The 22,294-nt window shown below is 50.6% G+C and overlaps 1 long non-coding RNA gene across 14 annotated transcripts in view; it reads right to left on the reverse strand.

Annotated features, from left to right (window-relative positions):
* The window catches only part of LOC311442948, a 113,027-nt gene that overhangs the window by 34,528 nt on the left and 56,205 nt on the right, over positions 1-22,294 (reverse strand). For 5 of the 14 annotated variants that reach the window (XR_014696961.1, XR_014696963.1, XR_014696964.1 and 2 more), the window contains exon 1: positions 8,424-8,664. The exons of 1 other annotated variant lie outside the window; for it this stretch is intronic. This is a non-coding gene — a long non-coding RNA (uncharacterized lncRNA). Of the gene's footprint in view, positions 1-967; positions 1,040-8,152; positions 8,269-8,423; positions 8,665-22,294 lie in introns of those variants that run through there. 8 more of the 14 variants (XR_014696962.1, XR_014696966.1, XR_014696971.1 and 5 more) reach the window with 5 other exon arrangements.

The raw sequence follows: 22,294 nt of genomic DNA on the forward strand, positions 1-22,294 counted from the left end.
GACTGATTGCATCTGGATTGTGAGAGCAGAGGGGCTGAGGTCAGGATGAGAAAGAGACGAACCAGACAGCTGCTTAGACCTTGATGTCATGCATCACCAGGACTGCACAGCCCTCAGCCAGAGGATGACAACTATATCCCAGAGCTATGGTGTAGCCCTACTAGTTTTGAAGCACCCAGCCTGCAGGCAGGATGCACCATGCCAGCTGCTAGGACCGCAGAGATTAGAAGCCAAAGAACAGATGTGGTTGCTCAGTTTCTGACTCTGGAACACAAATCGGCCAGAGGGATTTGTGAGATGCCTGCTTTCCCTCTCAAGTCCCCGGCCTCATCAGTAAGGTTAGCATGATCAAATGGGGGAAGAAATCCTGAAGAAAAATGGTGACTTGGAACTGAAGTTTTCCATGAAATGCCTCCCTCCTGCCACAGCCAGCTGCCATCCCCACCTCCTCCACAGATATCCCATGGCCCAGCCAGGTGGGTCACTCAGCCCCCAGAAAACTTCAGCTGGCCTCCTGGGAAAGCAGCAGTGTTAGCCTGACCTCGCCACCAGCCAAGTCCTCTCATCTTCCTGCTATCTAGCCAGCCAAAGGCAATTTCATTTTTCCAAACAACGTTTCCAACAACAACAAAATCCAGGCAAACATGCAACATGCAGCAAGTCAAGTTCTATTTTTATATTTCACACCAGAGAGAAATTCCAACTTTTTTACACATAGAAGAAAATTCAACGGCTGTCTAATTCCAATTTAGACGAGAGGACTCTCATCTTGTTTTCTTCTGAACTTTAGTTGAGATGCAATCTTTGCTGCAGAAAGCAGTTTGCAACCCCATTTCAGGCTGCCCTTGTCCTCCAAGTCTCTGTAGCCACATTTGTATGCAAGAGAACACGGAGAGAACCTAACACAAAGTCCTCACTTGTGAAACCGTATATTCGTCTCGAAGTCAAGAGGAGAAACAAATCTTACCCTGAAACACAACACTCTCATTAGCAGCTCATGTGAGGCCAGAGTCCCAGATGAACCAGATGAGCCGCACTCCTGCAAGGGCAGTGCAGATGAGCATCAGATAAGGATTGAGGTAGGCAAGCATGGTAAAAAAGGTCTAGAGGCAGAAGTTAAGAATTAACTTGAGCAAAAGGGGAGCTACCAACCCTGGCAGGCAAACCAGCAGTGTGCCAGAGCAGCATGTGGCACCCCATGATCTCCAGGGGAAGAGAACAGGAGATTTATGGAGAGAAGGGTGTTCCTAAATCAGTTCACTGCAATGGCAACCCCAACCTCCAAAATTATTTCCAACTCTTCCAAAACCACACGTGAAAGCATTAAAGATTATCTGCGTGGGACTGAAGCTAAAAGCCACGTTTTCAAGGTCCTTCCTAGGACACAACACCGGAGATGGGGCCCCCAGAAAGGAGCAGTTCCACATGCATGGCATTGCGCTGAGCCTCATCTCCTACAACCGTGCCTCACGCTGCCAGGGCAGGAAGCACAAATGCTGACTGAAGTGCTCCCACGGTTTCAGCATCCAGCGCCTCTCCTCTGTAATCCCCCCCCGTAATCCTGTAGGCTAACACGGCGCAGCTCCACGCGTCTCCCTCGGTGGGAGATGAACAGGGCTGATGGGGTGGCTGGGGGAGCGCACCCAAAGCCTGGCTCCTACTAGAAGGAAATCTAAGCAGCCTTTTCCTCCTCACCACTGAAAAACTGGGGCCTTCATACGACCGTGATTCTAGATACAGGACTGGAAAACATCCCTTGCCCATAAGCTTCCTGGAGCGAGCCCTGCCACCTTCCACACCGCAGTAAGTATTCCTGTCACACTATTCATGCTACAGCACTGCTGGCTCCTCCCCAAGCATCTCAGAATAAAGTCTCGCCCCCTCTGTATTTAAATACAAGATTTTCCCACTTTAACAGAATGATCACTTGAAGCAATTTAGTGTGGTAATTGAGACTCACAATGCCCTGCATTTTATTCAGCGTAGATGGCCCGTACACCCACTTAGCCCTCAGTGCTGATGTCAGGAGCGCGAGGCAGGGCTGTATTTCGGGTCTGGGTGTTCACAGTGCCAGCACACGGGGTTCCTACGTCACAGCCGAGCACCTCCACACCACAGTCAGCAAAGCAGCAAGCACACAGAGGCTGCTCCAACCTCCCCACCTGCGTCAGGTGTTTCTCCAGCCCTGCTGCCTGCACACACACTATTTCTTGTCATCTTCCACATCCCCGCTCCCAAGGGTGCAATTGTTTCTCCCCAGCAAAGAGAAGCCAAGCTGAAACTTGGACTTCAGTTTAAGTAAAAGCCACTAAAAAGTGGTACTTCGAGCCTGCTCATGTAAATCAATGGCACGCTAGAGTAGATGTACCAAATATCCCCCAAAGTGCATGTGTCAGTGTATTTCTTTCTTCAGAGATCATTAACAGCTCATGACCAAGGTCAGGAGTCAAGACTTGAGACTTTACCACCGATACAAGGGAAAGCCTCTGCAGTCAGACAGGGCACAACGTGCCCAGCTAATAGACTCACAGGCACTCCATTCCTAGACCTCATCCATCCCCTATTTTATAAATAATAAGTTGCCATCCCAAAGCTGCTCTCTAGGAAGCGCTTCCCAAGCCTTCCCCATCCTCACAGAGCATAAACACAGATGAGAGGACTGAAACACAGCAGATTAAAATCAGCGCAACTGAAATCAGCTTCAAAGCCAGAGGAGAATCAAAGCATGAGGCCCAAATCTTCGGGAAGAACAAAGGTTTTCGCGTGGGCAGAGCGTGGCCGGCCCCCCCAGCTGCCACCAGGCAGGGCACGCAGTCACCATAGAGACAACACAGGCACCGCGCTTGGTCCCGCGCCGCAGCCTCCAGCTCCTCCGAGGCTCCGGAGCAGATGGCACGCTGCGAGCGAGGGGAAGGAGGGACTGGTGAAATGCTGCATGTAAATAAGGCTGCTAAACACTCCTGTTGTGACTCGGCAGCAGCCTGGGAAGGCTATTAAGGGGCTGCTGCAGGCAAACGGTTAGCCAGCAGTAATGAGCAGGCTACGAGTGACTGATTCCATGTCAAGGTTGGGCGGTATCGATCAGAGATGTACGGCTGCAGCCCTGCCACTTCAGAAGAGATGCGAGCTGATGGATTGCCTGTAAGGCCCACGTCAGCAGAGAAAGGCATGGGAGCACAGCGTCCCCAGAGACCAGGACAGCACCATGACTTTGGGAAGGAGCCATCCCGAGGCTCAAACATCTGCCTGCTTCCAGAAGCAAATGAAGGCGTTCCTTTTGGTGCTATCCTCAAGAGCATCTTTTTGTCACTAATTTCTGCCTGGGTCCACGAGCAGAGAACCGGGATAATGCTTCTCCAAAGGATGTACATGACATGACATTACATCACACTACAGCAGGCATAACCCCACTGGGGATTCCTCCCCACTGAGGAGGGAGGGAAGGTGAGCAGACACATTAATATCACCAGGCTTTGACACGGTAAAGGCCACAGCACTGCAGCTTAGCCTGTCGCATCGCAACATGGAACAACAAGCAGGTGTTTTTCCAGGGGCTTCATCTTCTGCTTACCAGAGTTGGAGGGTGTCTGGGGCTTTTTCTTCATCTGAAGAAATTCCCTCCCTTAAAATCATCTCTTGCCTTTTGGTACGGCTACAGCAGCATGGCAGTGCCCATGGAGAGAGGGGTAGGACCAACATTGCTTTGATCCCAGCAGGACCTTGACAGTTGAGGGCTGCAAATGGCAGCCTAACAGTGGGGAGATACCACACCTCCGAGGAGAGGAATATCCCCCCTCCTGGGGCACCACATCCCAGCTCAGCATGCAGGCCTGGGGACGAAGTGAAGGATCTGCCAGGATCAGGCAGGAGAGCAGCCAGCAGCAGCTCTGGATTTCTCTGGGTCTCCCATACCACTGCGCTCTTCCATCCCTCCTTGACTCACACCCTCACGCAGCCTGAAAAGACTAGCAATAGTCACAGCTCAAACTCTATTTAAAGGATGCCTTGAGGACTAGAAGTTAATTTTAAAACTAACTGACCTAAGCTCTCTGCTGTACTACCTCAGGAAGAGACTGGAAGGGTGGGGGCACTGCTAATGCGTGTCTAGAGAGCATGTGTTTTACCTCCCAGCTCTTATTTCTCATTATTAATGTCAAGGTTTTTTAACAAAATTTGTCTTGGTCAATTAACTCAGACAGGGCTGCTTGTAACATTCCAAATAAAGCCAGCCACATCCTGCGCTCAGAAAGATGAGCGAGCACGGCTCAGGAAACAAGGGAAGGACAAGGGCAAGGCATGACTCACCTCCACCCCACAGCCCCGACAGCACCCCGGCCAGGAGCCTGCCAAGGACACCGAGGCACTGGCAGGCTCCCACTTTCCCCCATAAGAGCTCTTCACTCTCCAACAAACGAAGGCTAATAACTGCTTGTGACAGAGAAGATGAAAAGCCTGTTTTGGAGAATATTTGCTCGATAGATTTATCACAATAAAAGCATGCTACAAATCACAAAGCTGGTGATAGTACTACTGCAGATTAAAAATAGAAAGAGGGGTCCCCTTCTCATGGAAGATGCTACTTGCACATCAAAATATCTCCTGCTCTAATTTTTATCCAATTCAGCCAGAGTGTGCTGCGATTTAAGGTAGTCAGATGTACCATGGCCATCAGGGGCCATCCAGCACCCCTGCTTTCAGATGAGAAATGCATCATGGATTTGGGGACAATACACATTTTTACTAGTTATCCATGTTCTGCAGTGGATCACACTGTGTAGTTTCTTTTCCTTGACTGGATGGCCACTGCTGCTGAATTGGAAGATGGTGACCACTGGCACCCAAGAACCATGCAGGCACACCGTACAAACCCTTTACCACCAAAGAAGACCAATTCCCTCTCAAAAGGGCTTTGAGCTGGCCCCAGCTAAAAAAATAATAATAAAATAAAAATAAATCTTTTCCTGTATCAAAGCATCCAAGTGTCAGTCTAAAGTATTTCAAATCCAAGAGAAAGGATTAGTTCCAGGGAAATTGGTCAAAAAAAGTAATTTAAAACTGCTTTGTACATCTGAAATGAAGTTTTGAATATTAAAATTTTACCTCAGCTGAAAAAACTTTACCAAATTCAGCTCAAATTTGGGGTGCTCATAGAAGCTGCACTTCCACATAGAAGTGGTTGTACAAGTAGGCATGCAGGATTTCTGAAAGCCGTCATCTGAACTCACCCCTTTTTCTGAGCAACACATTCACAAGCACATTTTTTTGCCACAGGAATTACAGCACATGTCATTTCCAACAAGGACATGCACAGGGCTCACATCTCACGTTTGAAACACGGACGGAGCAGGCACAAACCAACCAGCGGGTGCCTGCAGCAAGCGCTGCCTCCAGCCTCCCCGCAGGCCTCCCTCAGCAAATTACCTGCTAATTGTGAGCCTGCCCAGGCTGCGTGGGCACGGCAGGCCTCGCTGCAGACTGTCACCTGGACTGCCAGATGCAGACCGACCAGGAGAGGGAGGACTGCAGCAAGTACCAGCTCAGAGGTGGCTCGCAGTGGGTGCCAGTGGAGAGGAAGCCCCAGGGTTGTGGGGCTTGGTGTGGAGCACGCTGCTTTTGGCAAGGCAAAATCTGCTACAAGTCCCCCCACAACCACCTCTTTTCATCACAGCCCCTCACACCAGTTCACCACGCTCCAGCACACTGTTTGGAGCTGCTTTTCAGCCAGTAAATTCAGTGACAAAACATCGCCTCATAGGCCTCGCACCTGCCCGAGCCTTCTTCAGGTAGAGCACCGCTGACACCCATCCCTGCTCAGAGCACTTCGGCACGAGCTCTCTGCTGATGGGTTGCTGACCCCAGCAGTATTTCAGCTGATGAAATGAGGCCTCGTTCGGCTTGGTGCTGCTTGTTTCCGTGCACAGACTTATGTGGGAGCACCGTGGCTGACTCCTGGTGCTTTCCCCTGCTACAACGAGCCTCGCCAGCACCAGCCCTCTGCAGCCAGGGCCACCTGTGGGATGCTTTCCCCCTGCCAAGAACAAATGCATTCATTCACAAATGAATCAGCAAAACACATCAGTAAGAGGGCTTCATCCCCTTATCTGCACCAGAAGCACATGAAAAACTGTCGCTAACAACAAATAAATGCCAGTCTCTGACCTCAGAGCAGAGATTATTCCCTTCATTTACAATACAAACTAGAAAGAAAAAAGCTAGAATTATTTCTACTGATTCTCAGAGCCTTAACTGGTTGTTTGCCATTTGTTCAAAGATGAGGGAATCACACAGCGATGGCAGCTCAGGGGCTGGGCTGTTCACCACCACTGTGCACCCCTGGAAGGTCAGTTAAGAAACACCTGGAGCAGGCCGGGCTGTGTCCATCCAGCAGCCCAAAGCAGTGAAGCTTCATGATAACATTTCAGCAGCACATCCTGTTTTGGGCTGCCCCAGGCAGGCAGCTCATGGCAACAAGCCAGCCACCACACTGCCCACAGGACTCGGGGCACAGCACCTCATCCTGCAGGGCCCAGGGGCAGTGGGCGAGCACCCACCCCAGCAGCACAGAGCATCTCCACCTCCCAGGCGGGCACGGGTGGCTGCACGCTGATATCAAGTGCTGCAGATCGGAAGCAGGATCAATACCGCACTCTGCTGCAAAACCAGCTCCACGCTGAGGTCACCGAATTGACGCTGACTAGAAGCAGAAGTAAACCTGACCCCATCGATTTTCATTTTCCAAGCAAAGGCAGGGAGTCAGGAGGCGACTAGCAGTGCCAAGACCAAAAGACTAATTTGGTGGGAGGGTTAGTAATTATTTTACATTTAATATCCATGTTCTTGATCCCACAGAGATTTAGGGCTTTTCTGGGCTCACATGCTTGAGCAAAGTTGCGCCTGCATTTAAATGACTGTGGGATCTAAGCCCAAGTTGTTACTATGTACTAGGTAAGCAAATTTGCTTAATAGGATTTTTAATTTACCATTAGCCCTTTAAAATGTATTTGTTCTCTGCTAAATAGTAATAAATTACCCTAACAGCAGCCATTTATATATCTTTAGCATCTTGGAGGCATCTCAATACGTTTTCCCAACCACAGCAGCCCAATGAGGCTAAATCAACTGACACGGAGAGATCTAGCAGGACCCGGTTAAAAGATGGGGTCTTTACTGTAGAAAGCTAGAATTGTTCACTAACACATTGAAAAATGTATTTTTAATTCCAAGTGGGAGGGGACAGGCATAGGAGCTCCGCAGGAAGAGTTTAAACTGCTGATAGGAAGAAATCTTGCAGCAGATTTTTCTACCCTGCCCACCTACCCCCTCTCCCCCAGCATCACACCCCAGGAAACTGAGAAATACAGAGCCAGTCTAATCCTTGTGGTTTCAACAGCCAAGGACCAGTCCTGGAGAAGCCTCTATTTCACTCTGTTCTCGATAGGGACTGCAAACAGCTTAGCCTGAGGCTTGCCTGCTTCCCAGAGCTCCTGCCCAACTCTTGTTCTCTTCCCCAAACCCAGAAGGGTGTTAGCCCCTGAAAAGGGGCTGAAGAGGCGACAGAGTGACCAGGCAGGCATTGCAGAACCATGGCTCTGAACTATCTGAGGGCTTGTAACTCCTCTCTACCACATCCCAGAGCACATATCACAACCCCGTGCACTCCCCACACAGAGCAGCACTGCTCCTCCCACTGCAATTACAGGCAGGGGATGAAGAACAGCAGTGCCCAGAGAGGCAGAGGGGCTTGGCAGGGGTGACACAGGGATCCAAGCTCCCTCTCCCTCAAATAGCCACATCCCACTCCCATTGCTCTCCCCACTCCCTCCACCAAACTGAGCTATTCAGTCAAGTGTGGCTGGGTGGTAATGAAGCACTAGGTGGAAATAGATTTTTTGTTCCGCCTGACCGTGGAATGCTGGAGACAGGGGTCATTAGCTATGCATCACGAGCAGGCAGCCGTTGCCTCATTAGCAAGCCACTCGTCTACTCCATCCACCTATATTATTGGTTCAAAGGAGTGTGTCCGGCCATTATTGCCCTCACTAGAAGCTCAGCCTAATTGGCTTAGGAGAAATACAGGTTAAGAGCATGAAGAGCTCTGCAGCTAACACGGTTTTGCCAAGTCATGATTTTATGAGTTCAGGGAATTGCCTACCCTCAGGTCCTGGAGTCTTCGGCACCGCACTTAACCTGCCTTTCCAAATCAACTGAAGAAGATGGGTTGCTTCTGATCCTCATGGTTATAGGGTGAAAGAGCCGATCCTCAAAAGGCTGCCAGTCAGACAGAACAAGATTATACTTTATTTTTTCCCCTTTTAACTCCTGAGTTGCATAATTTGGAGGCCATTATCGACAAAATATTTCATAAGGCAAGCACCACAAGCAAAACAGGCACACTACACTCAAACACATCCAACAAAAACTACCTCCAGTTGGTGACGTTTCCCTTCCAATTCACCCTTGACTTAAGCAGCTGTTTGAAGGCCTTCTTAAGCTTCTGTAGAGGCTTTTCTCTATGAAGGTGAATCAGCACACCAGAACTGCTCCCCAAAACTTCCCTGCACACACTACCTCCTCCCCATGCAGCCTCAGTGAGATTTATCACCTCTCTCAGCAGTTTCAGGTGCTGTGACCCCTCACATCAGCTTTCCTCGCTGCCCCCATCCTTGCCAGTACCACCTGCTTGCAATTACCCCAGGGCTGAGCAAGGTTAATCAGAGGTGAGCTCCCCCACACCCTATTTTGATACCACCTGGAACTTGTCCCCAGAGATAGGGATAATGGCAGCTGCCCTCATATTCAATTATTTTTGTTTAGGGCAGGACTTGAAGCCTATTTCTAGAGCTGGAGACCTTGAAAACTCCAAAGCAAAATTCCAGAAGCTGCACCTGATGTGCCCGTGCATGCAGCGTATCTTTAAATGTGGGCACACATCCAGCTGGAGGTGGTAGGCTTAAAAGTCCTAAAGAGTCATAAAAAGACAGAAGAAGAAGCTTTGGGAGTAAGTCAGCTTGCATCATCCTGATAAAACTCCCAGCAAATTGCTTGAAGAAATTTAATTATTTACATTGATGTATGACACAGAGGAGTGGCGTTTAAGGCCTTTTTGATAGCATTGTTCCTGCAGGCTTCCCTTTGCCTCTTGCGGTAGCAGATGTCTCACTCCCTGGATAGAGGCCAATATATAATACAGACCTTGCCTATCTTACTGGAGCAGATCAGAAGTTTTTCATCAAAGCCTTGCTTTCCACCAAGAAAAATCAATTTTCATTTAAATCAACACATTTCAAAAAATACTAATGTCACGTAGACTGTTCAATCATCATTCAACCTTTAAAAATGAAACAAAGCGTTTTGATATCCTAAAATGCCTTGTTCAAAATGGCCTTTCCCAACAAAATTATTGTTTTTGTATTTTAAAAATACTGGCAAGCTGCAAAGGCTGAAATAGAAACGGGATGTTTAATTTTGGAAGAACATATGCTTAATCAGAATTTTTAACGTTCGCTTCAGAGTCAAAGGAAAAACTGATGCCGCAGACTTTCTTGTCAAAAGGGAAGCTCTCTTCTTTCCCAGTCTTAATATTTATCGCTTCTGCTCAGCGCTAACAACATGCAGAAATACTTTTCACTCCCCATGCAAATGCGCTGTGCAGATTTCAGTTCAGTCGCCGCTGTGCTCCACCCCAGAGGCAGCTGCCTTTGGGCCCTCTGCAAATCCCCTATTTCATGTGTGAAGGGCTTTGGCTTCGAGCTGACAGTGGCGCGGTGACAGCAGCCTCCTGCCACGACTGGCCAGAGCAGCGAGCGATAGATCACCGGTCCTGTCGCACCCGCTGTCAGTACGCGGCCGTTAGTGGGCAAAGTGATGGATCCACTGGGACCGAATTAATTGAATCCCAATCCTACAGGCCTTCTCGGGAGACAGAAGTTGGACAGAGCATTCCGTGCCTTTGGCACAGGAGCGGAGCTTTTTTTAAAGTACCTCTTTCCCAGAATATGCTTAAAAGTGATTAGCAATTGGCACATAAAGAACTGACAGAAAGCTTCATTGCTTGTTAAAATTCCGCTCTGTGGTTAGCACAGCCCTGCTCTGCATGCAGAGCCAGGGAAAGGGGCAGTGTGGGCCACCTCCCCTCCCAGAAACAGCCCTGGAAGGAGCTGGCAAATCATGGTCCTTCGCGCCACGTGGTCCTTTGGCCTCTCCCCTGACATCGCCTGGAAGAGAACCGATGGGTGATTAGCACCCGTCTGCACAAGCAGCACTAAGGCGTCCATCAGCCTCGCACAGGCCACTGAACAGCCACAGGCTGGAGAAGAGGATTTCTCTGCCAGAGCAGATAAAGAAATCCATGCTTGATTCGATGTAAGCTATTCCAGCTTTCTCACCAGAGGACAAGGCGAAGCTGTATCTCAGCCACCACCTGAGGTAAAGGGCTTTTTGCAAGGAGAAAAAGCCACATGGAAAACGGAACTCTTAAAATAAAGCATGCAAAAGAAATCCTCCCCTGCTCCCTCCTGATGGGGCGCTGGTGTGACCCCGTGGGCCATGCAGAGGCCAAGTTGTTTCAGGATAGAGGGTGCAACACCCCAGGCTCCGTTGCTCCTATCCCAGATGGGTACATTTGTAATGCACCTTTCCATCCCACAGAATGAGGCAGCTCCTGCAGCGAGGCAGGCGTGCACAACATCAGCGAGGCTGTGGGGCCGCCCCAGGCAGCAGGAGGGTTTGCTCACAATTTTAAGCTGCTCCTAAAGCCAGCCAGGTATGCAGCCAGGCAGACAGCAGGCACAACCACGGCGTCTCACGAGGGCGTTGCGTGCACAATGGGTCATCACGCCCCAGCAGCAGGCAGGAAGGGACTGACAGCATTTGTCCCACGCAGTGTTTGCTCCTTTGAGATAAGGAACAGCCTCGTTCCAGTCCCTTACCCAATTTGCCCAAGTGCCCATCCCACCGAGATCTGGGTGCATCCGTCTCTTCTGAAAGGGGACAGCCTCCCTTGGAGCAGCAGACCGGGTGCAGTGAGGCAGGAGCTTTGTGTTCAGCTGCTGAAGGCACACAGCAGCCCGCAGGCAGACCCCTTCAGAGCACCCCTGCGACGGCGTGGGGACTCGCACGGCTTGGCAGCAGCGGGGGTCCCCCAGACACACATACCTTAGGCATGCTCCCAGGGGACTCGCGGCTTCTGAGTCATTTCACAGCCTTCAAACGTGGGTTTTGTGCACTGGGTAATAAAGAGATGGGGAAAGAAGCCTTGAAAATGTGGGGTTTTTCATCTTCGGGTGAGGTGGCATGGGAAGGGGTGGGGATCGTGAGACTCGGTGGTGGAGCAATTTATGAGGCCCACAAGCTTCCCTGAAAGGAGGCAAGGCAGTCCTAGAGAGATCAATCGCAATTTTATCTACCCTTTTCAAGTTTTCATTTCTTTTTATCCCATACTGCCAGATAAAATCTTGGCCTCAAACATGGGTAAGGAGATAGAGCTTTATTATATTATTCCAAAAACATTAGATGCTGTAGGCTTCGCCCTTTTATGAGTTCACTTTGCTGGCACTCCCCTCTCTGCCCCCCCAAATCTCTATCCTTTAATATTTTTTTTCTCTCCCAATCAGAACAACAGGCACAAAACTAATTATGTGATATTTCAGATCCATGTTGTGTTAATGGCACCAGATCGCGTGTGACATTTCCGACTTGTTAGACTATTATTCTCGCTTATTGTTATCTCTGCTGCTCTGAATACAGGCTCAGGGCTTTATATCCCCCCATGCACCAGGCTCCCACCCCCTTCTTCCCTCTCTTGTTCTCATTTATCAGCCTGGGAGGATCTGTGGAATATTAAACTGGGCCACGCTGGATTGCTCTGCTCGTTGTGGGCAAAGGTGGAAGGGAAGGTAGAAATGGGGGCACAGAGAAAGGCAGGCAAAAGCCAACAAGGATTTGTGGGGAAGAGCCACCCTAGCAAGACATCCCTCAGGTGTCCTTCCAGAGGTGTCCGGCATTCTCACCTGGCTCGTATTCCCCAGGGATGGACGGGGCACCGTGAAGGACCCTTCTGGTGCAGTTCCATCTTCCAAACGCCTTGCTGGAAAGGACAAAATCATTGCTTCTGCTTAGACCTATGGGACTGCCCTTAGCTGCTCCCCCGTTAGGGCTAGTTCATGGCCCCCGAGAGCCAGAGCAACATGTGATCATTTTAGATGGTTTGAGTTTCTCCTTCACCTGCCTGAAGAGCTCTGATATCCCTGCACTGCTGAAGGTATTGGCCCAAGCGCTGCCATCATTTTCTTTCACTTCCTGAACGACTGTGCTCCTGGGTCTCTTTAGTCATACAAATATAGCAGCTGATCTGTCTCCGCGCAGCACTCAGCGAGACGGAGGGTGCCAAGTGCCTCCCGTTGATGCAGGCAGTGGCTGTGCAACCACTCCAGCACAGAGACTACAGGGAGGAGGCTAAGAGGGTCCTCCTGTCTCTGCTCCTGCATGCTGAGGCTTCCCAGCCGTCCATAAATCATGCTTCCCTCTCCATCCACATTCCCCTGCTCTCCCCCAATCTCTCCCTCGTTCCTGCTCCCTGCTGCCACAGCCCTGAGCTGTCAGCGAGCAGTGCTCCGGAGGATGCCCGCCTGCCTGGCTCCAGGCAGTGGGTCTCTGAAACTCCTCTTACTCTGCTAACGCACCACAGAGAGGTCTGTACTGGCAGCTAGCAGAGGAACAAGGTGCTGGCTTCAGGCACTGCAGTATCATCCTCCAAGATGTTTCACTGCTGACATAATCCCTGGCCTATGGTAGCCAGCACTCTGCTGAACACGGTTCAGGGGATGGCATCAGCTGGGGGCTGTCAACAGTAAACTGCACGGGAGAGGCCAAATTTCAGTTGTATCGGCATGAGCCACACCACATCACTGCCCCTCGGGACCAGAGAATGGATGCTGGCTTGTTATATTTACTAGAGCAGATACAACCTTGGTAAAAATGAGCTTTAGAGCGGAGTCCTTGCCAGGAATATAATCTCCAGTTTTGTCCCCGCAGGGCTCAGCCCAGCACGAGTGCTCAGCCAGGCACTGAACCCTCCACGCCAAGGTGCTGGGAGGAAGATGCAATATCCAAACCCAAACGCTCAGGGTAAATTGCCTTCTGTAACTGAGCCTCTGTCTTGGTTTATACATCCTCTAACTGTGATGCCATCAGGAGGGATGGAAGTCTCACCAGCTGAATTTTGGGAGCCCTTATGATGGAAATCTGGGAGGCTGCAGATGCAGGCAGGGCTCTGAGAGTTCCCAGACAGGCCTGGGTTGTCTGTGCGAGTCTGTGGGTTCTCGGTTATTTAACAGACACACAAACAGGCCTGAAATAAACTTCAGCTGGGAATAGGCTGCTTCGAGGAGCATCTGCAGGATCTGCTGCAGGGAACAGCTTGACAGGAGCTGCTCCTGGGAACGGTGCTGTGCTGCGGCGTGCTCGCGGGGCCCTGGGAAAGCCAGGACAGCATGTGGGGTTTCTCTGGAATGATTCCTGCTTGGGGACACTCCGGTCACCCTTCTGGTCTGTAACCCACTGAAGTGCTGGCTCTGAGACCCCATTGCTGTGGGCCCTTCTTTCTTGAAGAGATGGGCTCAGAGAAGGCTTTCTTCCCAAGGAAAAAGGGCACGGTGGCTTCACTGCATCCCCAGCCCTTTTGCAGGGGGTCTGACTGCTTTAGCCCCCTGCACTGCCAGCCCCCCTGTTGGAAGCACCCCCTGCATGTGCCTGTTCCCTGCCCACCCCCAGCCCACGCTGCCTTCCCCGGCCCCATGTCACCGCTCTTCCCTGGATCAGCAGCAGCAGCTGCAGCACAATATGCTCCACAACTCGTTAGGGGGGAAGGGAGGAGGATATAAATAAATAAAATAAAATATGTCTGGCTTAATCCTTTTATCACTATACTTCTTTCAGTCGTTTACCGAGATAATCATCGCCCAGGCGCTGCAGGAAGCAAGCACAGAAATCCAGAGGCAGCACCCTGCGCTCTCATCTGCTGTCACTTGGGTGGGAGGCCAGAAAACAAAGTCTGGGACAGGGCCAGGCCGGCGAGGTGAGCAAGGCTGGGACCAGTAGGACTCAGAGGAGGGAAGAGAATCGAGGAGGGGGGGAGATCCAGAAGCAAACAAGGCTATAGAAGTAAGAGAAACGCAGAGAGAGGACTGTCCTGGTTTCAGTTAGCACAGAATTAATTTTCTTCCTAGTAGCTGGTGGAATGCTGTGTTTTGGCTTAGAATGAGAAGAGTGCTGATAACACCCCGATGCTTTAATTGTTGCAGAGCAGTGCTTATACTAAGCCAAGGACATCTCAGCCTTTGCTCTGTCCTGCCAACGGGCAGGCTGGGGGGTGCAGTAAGAGCTGGGAGGGGACAGACCCAGGACAGGTGACCCAAACTAGCCAAAGGGGTATTCCATACCATCTGACGTCATGCTAAACAATATATAGGGGTGGCTAGCCGGGGGGAGGGGGCCGGACTGCTCGGGGTTAGGCTGGGCATCGGTCAGCGGGTGGTGAGCAATTGCATTGTGCATCACTTGTTTGTACATACTATTATTACTTCGTATTATCACCATTGTATCATCATTATTATTATTGTTATTATTATTTTGTTATTTTTTTTTTTTTCCTGTCTTATTAAACTGTCTTTATCTCAACTCACGGGCTTCACTTTCCATTTCTCTCCCCCGTCCCAGAGAGGGAGGGGGGAGGGTGAGCGAACGGCTGCGTGGTGTTTAGCTGCCGGTCGGGTTAAACCACGACAAGGACGCAAGATAAAACGGCACAGCAGTAACAAGGAAGGGAGGGAGATGATATGGCAAAAAGCAAGAAGAATACACACATCAGGAAGTTTAAGGTTTGCAGCAAAATGGTGCTTTCCTAGCAGACAAGATCAGTGAGAACCAGAGGTGACACTGCTGGCCTGGAAGTCCTGCCCGGGTCTCCTGGCTGCTCTGCTCTGGGGGTGCAGGAAAATCTGGAGCAATTCAGACTCCCTGCCGTGTCCCCAGCGGACACAGCGCTCCCCTGGGGGTGACCAGGTGTCCTCGTGGCCGCCAGGGTCTCTGCTACGTTTGGCAAGGAAGCGGGGTGAGAGAAGGGAGCCCGGCAGGCTCCTCCTGGGGACAAGTGGGCTTTGAGCTGCTGCTGGCCGCGTGCCACCCAGCACGACGGCAGACAGAGCTCAGCGTGCGCGCTCCTCTCATCACATGTTGGCTCAAATGCTGCCACGTAAAATGGCAGCTGTCTCTTCAAGCAAACAGATGTCTCCATAGCTTTAAAGGGCAGTGGACCAAGGTCATCTTTTCCCAAGACTCAGCCGCCTCCTTCTTTCCCTTTCGGGCTTGCTAACGCTGTACATCAGTCCTCTGGCCCTCTGACACGTCTCTTCCAGGCATCGGTTCATGGAAGAGCAGAACCAAACCCAATCCCACTAATTCCAGGCTCTCCCATCCCGCACAGCCCCTTGCCAGATCCCAAGGGCAGCCACTACAGAGCCCCCATGCTCGGGACTCCCACCTGCCTGGCACGCCGAGCCCGTGCCCCGCTCCGCAGCACGCAGCACAGGTCCTTGCCTTCCTCCAGGAAATATCAAGTGCCTCCGGGAGCGATTTTTAATTTCCTGCAACGCAGAGATCTACAGCAAGATGCCAGGAAAGCAACCTTCCTGCTATTTGACTCAGTTTTATTTGACAAGGCTCAGGGAGCTGTGCCCATGGGGAAGCTGCCTCAGGAAGAGACCCTCCACGGGGAAAATCTTCCCAGCAGGGCCAGGCTGAGATTTTGCAGACGGTCCTTGCTGATCTCAGTGGGGTTTTGGTCTGTTCCCTTCCTTCAAGCCCCTTCACAGAGCTCAGCCAACTGCAGGCCTTTGGTAAAGCCTGGATGGTGCATCCTGTGCACGCTTACGTGCATCGAGAGTGCTGTCCAAGTAAAAAATGCCCGTGCTCCACTCTGCCTGTCCCCGCAGAGGGAAGCAGTGCCTTGGGAGCGAGACTGGGGAAATCAGAGCTATTTAATTCTAATTTTTTAATTATTATTATATTTTTTTAATTCTAATTATTTAATTCAAGAGTCCTATACAGGACTCTTGTCAGTGCCAAGAACATGCCATGGAGCCAAACAACAGTTGAAAAAGGAGCAAAAAGCAAATCCCCCGAGAGCAGCTTTCCTGCTCCTGACAGGAACATTGAGTTGGTTGCCAAACGTCATCAGTTCCTCAGCCCTCGGGTCCCCTGGGCGGCACCCCTGGTTTTGTTCCCTACCTCGGCGAGGAGGCCGTAGTGATGGCTTTGAGGAGCAAGCTGCCGGGGAAGGCTGCAGCAGCTGGAGCTCTCCCTGCCCAGCACACCGCCTGCCCTGGCTTCAGGTGCGATACCGGGAGGGACACAGCCACGCAGCGCTTCCCCCGCGCGCCTCCAGGGAACCCTCATAAAACCTGACCTCCGTGCTATAAACCTGGGGCTGATGCTGAGCAAGTCATCTCCTCTGGGTGATTTAGCAGGGGCTGTTGACGGGGCCGCAGTTTGTCTGGATTAGAAGAAGGATTCATCAGGCAGCAGCGTGGCCCACCCACCCGTCTCCTCTCATTGCCATCGCCACGGCCATTTCCCTTCTCGCTGCCCCATCAGTCCGGGCCCTTTTCTCCCCAAACAGCCTCGAGCTTTTAGGAAGGGGAGAAGTCAAGCAGGGAGAGAGGTGTTGGGCTGCTTCTGCTCTTTTCTCTCCCTGTCATAAAGCTCTCAGGGCCAGCTCTGCAGTCAGGGGAATATTATCTCTCCATGCTGCTGTTAATCTCTTTATGGCATCATTTGACCCCTTCTAACGTCCATTGATTTTTGAACTACCCTTTACAGCAACTCCTCAGCTCCCTTTGGTCTAAATCACCAAACATCAGTGCCCAGGGCAAAACATGGGAACAAATAAAGCAACAGGGAAAAGTGTGTTCAGCAACCGCGACTTCACTTTTCAGACCCTTCTCCCTCCTTCCCTGCCCCTCTCAGCCTCCCTCCCCTCTGTGGGCATCCTACAGATCCTCCTCGAAGCAGTGACCCTCTTCCACCACGACACAGAGCACCTCGTCCCTACCACACCAGGCACCACAGTGCCTCCCATTGCATGTTTGCACCCTCCTAGGGCAACTCAGCAAGAGGCAAAGGCTGCTGCTCTTAATTTAGTGGTGAAATGATTTCTCGCTCCAGATTAATATGTTTCAATTTATTTCTGTTTTCTCGAGCTCACCCCTTGTCCAGCAGTGGCTGTCTCCTTGCCTCACACTCGCTACTTGTCCAAATGAAATACTGAGCTGTATTGTCTGCTATTATGGTAAAATACACAATATATCACGCTGATGCATTCTGTGAGTGTGACATAAAAATGACGAATGTGCTCTGGCCAAACATTTAAATGTATTCATCCCGCATTAGTGAAAAATGAATATTAATATGCTGGAAAATGGCTCGGTGATGAGGGCTTTGTGTCATATTAGAGAGGACACTTCATTCCTCCCTCGTTTTTCAGACAGCGTCAGCCCCGGTCCTGACACGAGCCCAGGACATCTAGCGCAGGTCTGCTCCAACAGGGCTCTGGCCAGGACCATGGCGGGGGGAAAACAACGCGGAGCTGAGGCCCACTGCAGCAGGAGGAATAAAGTCACACCCCGGTGACAAGCTGCACTGGGGCATGAATTTGACAGGGAATTCCCACCAGTTCTCCCTGCTGCAGAGATGGCCCTGCCTTTCCCTGCGCTGCAAATACCTCGTGGTCTGGTTTCTGTATGTTAGCGTCCCTACCATCGCTTTCTTCAATCTCTGACTAAGTCAAAGGCCACCAGGAGGGCTTAATGGCTTGTGGGATCCGTTCATCACATTTGGGCTTGGCTGGATTCACCAGCTGAGTGCGAGTTTGTCTCAGCTTTTCATAGTTACTGCCCTACTCTGTGAGGTGCAATAGACTAGAAATGAGCGCACTGGTGACTATAATATACTTTACAATTAGGCCCCTTCATTACTCCATTGTGTGATTTCCATAACCACAACCGTGTCTCTGCAAATTTATAGTGCACGTACAACAGAATATACCAAATGAAGAGGAAAAGCAACAGTTTTAATGCGTCGCTCATAAAAAGCCGTTTCCTCGACTCTGATCTGTGAGACTCAAAGAGTGACAGCGGCTCCATCTAAGCTCTGCACCATCATTGCTCCCACGGCAGTACCAGGAGACTCCTCTGGCTCCTGTTGGACATTCACACACACAGAGACAGGCCCCAAACACATCCTATATAAGCAAGACAAAGTGGGGAGAGGCGAGGGAGATTTTCACTGCATCTTAGTCGTGTTTCAGGTAACATCTGCGTGAATTGCTGCTCCTTTGGCAGATTCCCTGATCCCAGTGCCCCTGGAGCAAGGCTAATGCAGTGACAGTGGCTGTGCTGAGCTCCTCAGGCTTCCATTTGCCTCCAGGAGGCAAAGAAAACCGCCACGTCTGACTGCCGCTCTGCCAAGCCAGGCCTACCACATCCATTTCTCTCCCTCTGGCCAACGCTTCAAGGGAAGATGAAATAAATACATGTTGCATTATCACAGATACCAAAATTCTGGATTGCAGAAACAGGACCAGCCCGACAGCTCCAGAAACGCCCACCTCTGGCAGTGCGAGCCCCGTGTTCCCCTGCGCCCCCACAGCCACCGCACGCGAAAGCCTCTCTCACAGCCACGGGCTGCGGAACAAAAGAAAGCCTCAAGAGCAGCCCCAGAGGAACTGTTTGTACCCGTACTGCTCACCGCTGCCTTTCATCTCCAGCAAGTGGGCCTTTCTACAGCACCATCAATACAGGATGGAGGAGGGATCGTTAGATGTGGCACTTCCATCAATATCTCTAAAAGGAACAGGCGACATGACGAAAGGTGAACCTGAGACCTCTTCAGACTGGAGACAAAGAAATTACAAGGATCTTTTATTTTAGATGGGTTAGCATTTTGGTTTATATCTATATCTATACCTAATTTATATATCTAGAGATAAAACATCCATTTTTCCTTTGTAAATGGGAAGGGGAGACTGAAAGCTACAACCTTTGCCTAGAAGACTAAATGGCCTTTGGAATAGGCTGATAAGTGATAAAAACAACCTGCAAAAGCATGTATCCTTGCATCATTTAAGATGACCTTTTAGAAGGGAGACACAGGAAAAGGGGGAGAAGATGAACAGGAAAAAAAAAAAAAGATGGGGGAAACGATATTTTAAACCCAAACTTCCACTGTTGGCATTTGAAACAGCTGCCGCTAGAACAAGAAAATAAAAATAAAAAGAGATTCGACATTTTATTTCCCCCTATCAAACAATATATCCCAGCTAATGGCAGGAGAATAAAGAATTATCCAATGCAGCCTGCGAGAGAAGCATGAGAGGAAGAGGAGAGAACAGGGGAGAGGGAGGGGAGAAAGGTTATTATAAATGTGTCAGGCTTGTTTATGGCCCTTTATCAGCCAGCACAGCGAAAAGAGAGAGGCACCGTTAGCGCATTTAAAAAGTGTTTGGCAGCTTTGTTTGGGAATGTAAATAATCTTTATATTCGGGAGCATTGATGTTGCAAGGAGCGCGAGGCACGTGCCACCTGCGCTGACGGGTTTCTGAAGGATCTTCTCGAGCCCCTGCTGGGTGCTGCCCCCCGGATCTGTGAGGTGGGTGCTTGGCCTGAAGGGGCATCCGATGGGAAAGGCCTCACCGGGAATACGAAGGGACCGAGGGGAGGACTCGAAACCCAAGGAAAAACCTTCAGTCAAGGTCAGACGCTGGGCTGGTCCACCTTCTCCCTGAAGCCAGGGGGTAAAATCCCACTTCCAGCGATGCTGCTACAAACTGGGAGCCCCGGCTGCAGCCCCCCAAGCAGCGGGGTCAGGCAGAGGGTCTGGCCGCCCCTGTTTCTGCTGCTCCCCGCCTCTACTTCAGTTAACGCACCTGATCAGTAAATCACTCCCCTTTATTTATGGGGAATATATATTGCCAGGAATGCCCAGGCCACTCCGCCATGCTCTGAGGAGGGCTGACGTCTCATTTTTCACAGGCAGGACAGGGAGGGAGAGCCCAAAGAGCAGAGGCAAAGCAGGAGACGGCAGGGAACGCAGAGACGCAGGAGGGCATCACGGTGCAGGAGATTCACGCTCCTCAGATTAATTCTGAGCCTGTGCTTAATGCATCTCCCTCTGGGGATGAAGGATTTGCCTCGCGTTTCAATGAGACTTTCAAAGACTGGGGAGATCATGTACTCCCTGCCCAGACCCCTTCCAGGGCTGGATGAACAACCTGAAAACATCTCTCCTGCTTCACTTCCACGCAGAGATCTGGCTTTTTACCCAGCAGCAGCTCTCCCCTGTGCATCAGACACAACAGGCGTGCCCAGAAGGCATCCACAAGGGAAACATAGAGCGGTCAGGCTAGGCCTTCCCTTTCCCTGCTCTCTTCTTTCTCTCCCTGCATCTTTCCTGTGTCTTCACAGGCTGTGCACACCCTGATTTTGCAAGAGTGTAAGGCTGACAAGGAACATACAGCTTTTCTGTCCTTGTACATCCTGGTCTCCCTCAGCCAGCACAGGAAAGGGGAGATAGCCCAAAAGAAACAGCAGATCAGTACAGGAATAAAAATCCCTGCAGGCATCACAGGGGCCTGCTCCAGCATCCTCCACGCACAAAGGTCTGAGATGAACGGCCTCGGGAACATCTCTGTAGGCACAGCATGGGTGCAGTGACAGCACGGGCCATGCTCTGCTCCCACAGGAAACCCACTCCGAGCTGGAGGGTGGGACGCAGCCCCCAGCCCAGCTCTCCCCATGCTGGTCCCACACAGAGGCTGCCCCATGGGCACTAACTGGTGCAGTTCCCCTCCCACAGGTCTCCAGAACTGCCAGCTGATCAGCAACACCTTCAGTTGCTACCAACCAGAGGACGTTGAACAAAAGTCCAAAAGCCTTTTTTTACCTTATTGTGGCTCCTTGAGATTCTTCACACCTGCTTTAGGAAAAGGTACGGCTATAATGAAATGTGAATTTTTAAAATAAGAACCCAGCACACGAGCGAGAGGTGGAATCTTTAAACCCTGCACACCAGCACCTTCCAGGAGGCACCGGAGGACTGTCAAAGCTGCAACACCTGCCTGCTAAGGAGCCAGCAAATTCACCTTCCCCGGTGCAGCCAGAAGCCTACAAATCGTCATATAAAGGAATTTAAATGTAGATGTGTTATATTTACCGCAAAGCACGACCTGCACACAGACGGGAAGGAATGCTAGAGCAGGAGGAGTAAATGACTATCGCAGGCAGAAAACCCTCTGCAATTCATGCATCACACAAATGGTTGTGTATATTAAAGCAATGAGGACAAAGGGTATTGATTTAGCACAAGTATCAAGAGTCCCAGGTGCTAAAACCTGAAGAAATACAAACTGTGCTGGGCAGAATAACAACAAAACGAAATGATAAAAGGATATGAGTGTTTGAAAAGACACGTAGGACGGGCTATAAATTCTAATAATCCATATTTCTCGAAAGCAGCAGCTATTGACTCAAAAACAAAAGAGCAGGCATTGTAACATAACAAATGTCAGACGGGATAGCAGCAGGAATTCAATTTGCTCTGGCCATATATCAACTTGAAACTTAATGTAATGGCACGTAGTTAAAGCTGCACCCTCACTTAATGGCTATTACCAGTCCTGGGTGGGTTTTCCAGCAAGCATAAAGCAGTGAGTAATTGGCCCCGCTCTGCCTGCATCACTGCTAATGAAAAAAAACTGTGCTACAGCCTGGCAGCAGTGGGAGAAGGGGAAGGCAGGGAACCCAGGCAGCAGTGGTGCTGCCAAGAGCTTGCCCTGCCAGGATCCCTTGAAAGAGCTTCATCTCTGGGCCTTTGCTGACCAGCAAGCATCTCTTTTGGATAAGGGCTGGACCCTTAAAGCAGCAGCCTGATGTCCTGTTAGCCTCTGAAATGAAGTGGATTCAGACCTGCTGGAAGAAGAGGAGGAGAAACCCCGGACGGTTACACCTGATCCAGCTCCTAAGCATGCACTATTTATTACTACTTGGGCAGTGGCTCTGCAGTCAGCCAATTAAGGCTACTGTAATTACTTCTCTTCAGTGACTGCAAACGGCCGAGTTAAACGACAGATTTCCCGTTCGCCAGTTACTGCGGCTGCTGGAGTGAAGAAGCAGAAGTGTCGGCATCGCTGAGAATATGCTCTGACCATATGTTAGAAGCTAGAGACACTTACTGAATGGCAGAG

The sequence above is a fragment of the Aythya ferina genome (assembly GCF_964211825.1).
Source record: "Aythya ferina genome assembly, chromosome: 11".
Classification (NCBI taxonomy): domain Eukaryota; kingdom Metazoa; phylum Chordata; class Aves; order Anseriformes; family Anatidae; genus Aythya; species Aythya ferina.